The 7612-nt window shown below is 40.8% G+C and overlaps 1 pseudogene; it reads right to left on the reverse strand.

Annotated features, from left to right (window-relative positions):
* Positions 1-494: 494 nt before the first annotated feature.
* Positions 495-749, reverse strand: LOC115868091 (annotated as a pseudogene).
* Positions 750-7612: the final 6863 nt, after the last annotated feature.

Consider the following 7612-nt stretch of genomic DNA (forward strand, 5'->3'; position numbering starts at 1 on the left):
TAATGCTGAGTTAGGCTATGCCGTGTTCTGTTACTGTGATCTTGATGGCAAGTATCAAACAAGGAACACCGAGGGTTCAAAGTATAAAATTGAGATTTTTTTTCATAGAAAACGTTCCTAAATTTATTACATTCAAAAACTTGCTTCAGAGCCTGAAACCTTTGATGTTCAGCAATACCTTTCTTATAAGTTAGAGTTTTTATAGCTTTGTTATATACATACCTTTTTTCTCTGGTATGAATTCTCTCAAATGTAATATTGAAAAGTAAATTCTCACATATAACTTTGTGTTAAACAGCCTCTGTTATCAACAACAGATTCAGAAATGTTTTGCAAATTCATTTCCCATGATCCAAATTGACAGGGAATTTTTGTTGAAGACCCAGGAATCTCCATATGAAGATTAAATGTTTTTTCAAAACCTTTTTCTTCCTCTTTAGTAAATGTTTTGTTATTAATAAATATTACTTGTTCCAAGTGTTTATCTTTCACTTTCATTTCTTGTAATCTTCTAGGCAGTTCTTGTTGGAGAATTCCTCCTCTAGGAATTTAGGTTCTTCCCCTTGCTCCAACTTGAAGATCATTTCTGGTTTTAAAATGCAGTACCCCCCTGAGACGAGGTGGCTGTAGTTCTCCAGCATCCCATCTCTGTACAGAGTCCACTGGTCAGGGCACGTGTGCTGCCACTCCTCCTGGGTGAGCTCCACAGCCATGTCCTTGAAGGCCACTTATGCCTGAGATGAGTTCATTTTCTAAGAAGTGGGTAGAGAATTCTGAAGGATAACCTGTCTTAACATGAACAGCACAGTGTTTTGCTCCTAGCTCTGTTCTGGATGAACCTAGACAAGTCGCTCATCTCAGACTCAGTGTTTCTAAGCTTTCAAAAGCAGAAAGAAATCCTTTCCTATAGTTTCATTTTGTGATTCTGTATGTTCAGGTCAGTGGGAACCTGGCGTATTGTAGATGCCACTGGTGGGGTTGGAAATGGTATGAGAGTGATTCAGAACCCAAGTGCAGACTTGTCATTCACTCGAGTCTCTCTAGATCCAGATTTCGGGCTCTCGGTGTAGACGCACTGGTGTTTTTCCACGCTCCCCTGGCTGCCCGTGTGCACTTTCCCGAGGTGGGCTGCAGGCCAGGCCCGCGATGTCTCACCACACTTTGGCCACAAGGAGCACCTGCAGGGGGTCCCACCCCCTCTTGCTGGCAGGGCGAAGGCAGCTGGGGATCCCACCTGAGGTATTTCCGAGACGTTCTGAGCCCGCCTGGGAGTACAAGCTAGGTGTCTTGCTGGTTGACAGGTCGCGGAGATTTTTATTAGAACTCAAGATAGTGAAATACCTAGGCAAACATACACAATAGCTTTATTTACATGGGGCTTCAAAAATTTCATAGAAAAATTCCATTCTGTTTGTACTCTATTTTTCTACAAACTTTTTGAAACCCATATATTCCTTCCCTCCCACTCCCAAGTGGGCTGGTAACCTATTTCAATACTTGCTCAGGCGCTCCATTCGCGAGCTTTTGTTGATGTATTGTCACTGCATGCTCTCCTCCTTGTTTTCCCAAAGACAATAGATGCACTTCCTTAGTTTATTGAGATACAAATAGCTTATAGTCACGAATACATTCACTCTGATTTTATGAGGAGAATGGTTTCGTAATACAAAGGAGGGATTTCTAAAGAAAGAACTTATGTGGTGAGACCCGGGAGAGCTATAACTGAAAAGACTCCTTGTTCTCCAGGTCTTTCCAGTTAGCTGCCTGGGAGAGGGTGCGGTTGGACCATATGGCGCTTATTTTAGTGAAACATATTTGATTTTCCCTCCTCTGACAGGTTTCTGCCTTGCATCGGTCCAGCTTTTGTAGATTTTATTGTACTTGATCATGAAATTTTCGACTTCAGGCTGTGGATTCTTGGAGATACAGCAGGTCAGTTTATAAAGGAATCAGGTATGTTTGTTATTTTCCTCTGCTTGTTTATTAAATTTTCCATTATTTATTCTAATTAAAAACAAACAAACACCGAACCTCAAACATCTCTACTACCATCATCAAGTTGGTTCCAACTTTCTGCGGCTCTTAATCTTTACAGGAGCAGGGCAGCCTTGGCTTTCTACTGTTGAGTGTCTGGTGGGTTTCAACTACAGAGCTTTCTGTTAGCAGTCCGAGGTTTACCTGGCAGTGCTATCAGGGCTCTTGAATTTTAACAGAAATGAAATGGAAATACATATGAATTTTTGATGATTGAAGATGTTATATAGCCAGAATAGGGACTAAGGGGCATTGTCTCCCCAATGTCTGCATAGGGCCACAACAAAGGGGTTGGAAAGAAATCAGGCACACTAACTAGACACCTATGGAAAACATCCAGAACTGAGCATGCTCAGACACAAGCCCCCTAGGCCCAGGCAAAACCATCCTGGGCACACTTTAGGCACCAGCAATATAGCAGCACCCAGATGCGCTTAAATGCAGCCAGTAAGGCTGGCCAATACCTTCAACCACACCTCCCCAGCCAGAGGAGATAGAAGTCTGCTACAGGAAGGCCAACCCTCTATTTCTCTCTCCTTCAGGCATGCCTGGCAGGAAAGGGCGGGAACCAACATCTCAGGCCTCTCTCTTGGCTCCTGGGATTTCCTGGTTCTGCTAGCATGGTTTTGTGCTCTGTTCCTGTATTCCTTCCTTGTGGTTTTTTACGTTCAATCACAAACCTCTCCTACGTGGCTTTGTGTGCGTTCCACAAACAGCAAGTACTTTTTGAGAGTGTCATACCCGAAATTTCCTTTTTTCTCTTAAAAGTCACTTGGATTACGAATGTGCTTCTGCTGCGTGAATTCTTTCAGGGCCACAAAACAAGAGCCGAGGTATCCCAATCCAGAAACCTAACAAAGACACAGTTGAATTTCTCATAATCTTGTACTAATTCATGGTAAGGTATGTCATTCCTCCTATGAGGTACATGACAATGCCACGAAAAAAAAACTACATCTCTCATGTTTAAAGCATTTCTTGCGCTATTTTATTTTGTTTATTTCCTAAAAACAGCTCAAGGGACAGACACTACCATTTCAATTTTACACATGAGAATACCAGCTCTAATAAATTATTTTTTTCCCCATTTTGGCTTATGTGTGATTTGTAAGTAGCAAAAAAAGTAGAGAAGTTCAAGTCTGTTTAACTTCAAAGCCTATCTTCTTAAATCACGAAGTAAGTTAAAAATTCTAACCACTACTTGACTTTTTCCCTGTCAAACACAAAAATCTCCTACTCAGAGTAGTGAAAGAAAAGTTTTACTGTGGAACAATACAACTTGAGCCATGTAGCACTAAGTTAATTTACAAAGGGACTGCTGTCTCTATTGAATTAGAAGTTTTTATGTACAGAGAACAAAAGAAAATTGCATGGTTAATGATTGGTTTAGCTTCAGCTTTGGAGTGCTTTGAAATGTAGAAGCAGGCCATTTGACTGAGGCAGCTGCAGAAGGGGTTGTAAGTTTTACCCCTTCAGTGATTGGCCTCAATTAGTTTGGTTACACCTTTTAGGAGCAAAGTGTTTACATCTTGACCTTTTGCTATTTGGAAATGTACACTGACCCCTTCATTCCTGTCCTGAAAGGAGTGGCTCTAGAATGGAAAATTCTCATCTGTAATTTTATTCTTGGAATATTGTGCTTGCTTCGGCGGCACATATACTAAAATTGGAATATATATGTACGTGTATGTATATATGCACATGCACATGATTATGCATATGAATATATACATAGAGGACATCATGCTTGATAAAATAGAAGGGCAGAAAATAGAGCACATATATATATATATGTTAAAAAAATTTCTCCACTGTATAGGTCTGGGTAGACAAGAGAAACAAATCTATGCACAGTCATGTGTGTATAAGAGAGAGCTTTATATGCAAGAGCAGTTGAATATTGATGAAACATCCCAGCCCAGTTCAGATCAAGTCCATAAGCCTGATATTAGCCCATATGTCCAATACCAATTCAGTCTCATGAAACACATGCAATGACACCGAATACCGTAAGATCACAGCCAGTGGGTGGGAAGTCTTGTGGACCCAGTAAGCATCTCAGCACTGGCAGGGGTCTCTATGTGGTTTCTCCAGTTCCAGAGGTCTAGCTCCATCAGCTTATCTCCATGTGTCTTCTCCACAGGGATGTCTCACAGGGAGTGAGCCTAGGTCCCGCCTCCAGTGAGTTATTTATCTCCTTAGTACCTCCAAATGAGGTCATCATGCTGTGACCTGATTGGCAGGCTAAACTCCACCCCTTCACTCTTAATCCTCACATTGACGCCAGATTATGTAACTACCACACCCACCCATATGTGCTTAAATCTATCTGCAGCCTACTCCAGTGTTCCATTTACCCTCAAGGTAAAATAACCCAGTTGAGCTATGCCAGCATTATTCTTGGTAAAGGAGACATAGCAAGTTAGCAATGCATTGTACAGAGTTAACCTTGAGGTTATTTGATATTAAGTCAGTATTATTTAAGGATTTTTTTTTAATCCCAGGTCTCTTATTCTTTCATGCAATTTGCTGTCAAGCTAAATGATGTATTTAAATAAAATGTCCAAAGATAATAACTATAACAAGGGAGAGACCAGCACAATTACCATTGTAATGTCCTTCTGAGCTGAGGGGTCAGGTAAAGTTAGGGTCATCACATAAGGGTGTCAAGACAGGGTAACCCACCACCATTCACAATAGCTAATGGACTCGCTTTTAAAGGAAAGTTGTTCAAAGGGTATTTATTATAAAACAGGTTTTAAAATGATCACAATATTGATTGACACTGCAATGTAACAACAATGTATTCAAGTTGATCTTCAAACTTGTCATAGAGCATAAATGAAAATCTGGTTGAAATTAAGAGTAAGAAGTGTTTGTGGAAAGGCAAGCGAATATACAAATTGGGAACCACCAGGTGCAGGGAAGAGGAGCCCTGATTGCATAGTGGTTACCCATTAGACTGCTAACTGCAAGGTCAGCAGTTTGAAACCACCAGTTGCTCCACTGGAGAAAGATGAGCCTGTCTACTCCCATATAGAATTAGAGTTTAGGAAATACCCAGGGGCAATTTGACCTTGTCCCATAGAGTTGCTATGAATTGAAAGTGAACTACCACATACTGACTATTTTAATATCTTAGCTGGTGGTTTCAAACTGCTGACCTTGTGGTTAGCAGCCCAGCGCTTAACCAGGGCCCTCAAACCTGCTTACATGGTAATATAGATAATAGCCGCATGGTTGTGAACCTTTTGCACATCATTACAGCCTTCTGTTGATTCAGATGAGTTGTCATTGTCCTGTCTAAGCCTTAAATATGAAGGAGTAACTAGAAAATGCATTTGACTTTGGAGTATTCTCCCCCACCCCACACATAAACCTTGTGATTGAAGGGAGTGCACATGTAATTCTAAGTTTATAGATCGCGTGTATTCCGAGAACTGTTTTGGGCCTGCTTTTCTGAGTACGGTGTCATCTTCATCAAGTAAAGGCCTTAAACAAATAAAATTACCTACTTCCTTTAAATTTTGCTCATGAAGTAATAATCTCAGGGCACAGTACAGAATTACAGAAAATCTCAAGGTACAGTAAAGAATTACAGAATAGACATCCTATCTAAGAGCTAAGTTAACTTGGGTGTCCTTAAAGTAAATAACACTCAAGTCTGTTATTTACTAAACCTTATGGCGTGATAAAAAAATGAGGAAGAACATTCGTGGCTCCCAATTTTGCTTGACTACATGGTGAGAGAGAAGAATTAATTGAGAAATGTCTTTCAGAGACAATTGGGTTCATCATATCTTTTGGGTGGGGGAGCACAAAATAATCTATAATAACGATTCAGGAAACAGCTGGCTTCCATGTCTTTTTTCCAAACGTTTCTTCCAGAAACAGCATTCTCCCTTGAGCACGTCACACATTCCACTTCAGGTTCCTGTCAGCATATCTAGATTCTGGAGAACAATTGCTGCTGGGGGATTGATCTGAGCCTGCGCCATAATCAATGAATCGGTGATCCTGATGTTGACTGCTGCTAGTTCTGAACAAAAGGCTACGTATGTATCTATTTCCTGCAGACACCACTCCAATCTTTCTAACAACAGTTTTGGCTATTCACATTAGGGTGCTGACTCCTAATAAAATGAAGACTTAATGACTTTGTTGAAGAAATGCTGTTAATCTAATGCTTAAATTCAGCCATAGGAAAGCCTATAGCATACCATTCGACACTGACACAAAGATAGTCATCATAAATCAGAATCACATTCATGGCAACTGGTGATGGTGGTGATCCAAAATTGAGCATTGCTCTTTCTTCTAATATTGACACTCCTGATTGTCTCCATTTTCTGAAATGTTATCATTCTTTCCCTACAGCACACTGTAAGCTATTGAGTCTTGTACTAATGTAAAATTGCTGGACATAGCTTTCCTATCCATAGTCTTTGTAACTTGTACCAAATGATTGAGACCATGCAAATAGATTGTGTAAAACACTAATAAAGGGAACTGATCAGTTTGCCATTCCATTGGGTATATAAGTGAGCCATCTCAGAAACAGGAAAAAGAATAATCCCTTAACCAACCATCAAGAAAGAAGATCCACCAGTGCAGTAGGCAGCAAGGGCACCGGGGACCGCAGCACTGACACTGTGAAACAGAGCAGTGGGTTTCCTGGCCCACAGAACAAGTAAAGCTGAGTGCTTTGGGGCAAGAGACTGGATGCAGATTGAAGTACCCTTTGTGCATTTATCAATGCGAAAGGAGCTTTATAACATTTCATCAAGCAGAGACTATGTGAATGACAGACTGAGGCCTAGACAGAGACTCTATTGTACACAAAGGACTGTAATCTTAAATGTTTTCTGATCCTGACTTGTAACTATTAACTTCACTAATATGCTCCCATAAAAAACATATTTTCCGTGAGTTTTATGTGGCCAGTGCAATGGATTATTGAGTCTAGTAGAGAAGTATAGTTCTGTGGGAAGCATGATTGGTGTCAGAATAACATAAAGGAAGGAAGGAGGATGTGTCGTAGGCTAGGTTCTCCAGAGAAACAAAATCAGAGAAATGCTTACAGATGTATTTAGATACAGAAATTTATGTTAAAAAAATCACTTGCACAGTCGTAGAAGTGGGTCAGTCGGAATCCAGGAAGTTTCTAAGTCAATGGGTCATACATTAACCTCGAGACTTCTCCTAGCTTTAGGAGCCAATACACCTAAGATCTGCAGGAAGAGCCCAGGCTAGTTGCTGTAAAAGCAGATGAATCTGTAGGCAGCAGGTCCGCCTTGTGAGTAGAGATGGATTTAAGATTGCCAGATAAGACGGCAGGCTGCTGATCCCTCTCAGAATCACCAAGACTTTGGTTCAAGGTCAGAGAACCTGAAGTCACTAAGCCAGTTGTAGGAGCCTAAATACAGCCATGTACATATGTAAATATATTTAAGATTAAAGGGGGAACGGACCTAGGTGCAATCATTATTGGTTTGGTAGTAGGGTGGCAGGTGGACATTGGGCCTCCTCATGCGCACTCCCCTAATACAAGAGCACCTTGCTCAGCTAAACGGTCATT

Source organism: Echinops telfairi, unplaced genomic scaffold (assembly GCF_000313985.2).
Source record: "Echinops telfairi isolate 266 unplaced genomic scaffold, ASM31398v2 ScPeMD7_6;HRSCAF=24_1, whole genome shotgun sequence".
Taxonomy (NCBI): Eukaryota; Metazoa; Chordata; class Mammalia; order Afrosoricida; family Tenrecidae; genus Echinops; species Echinops telfairi.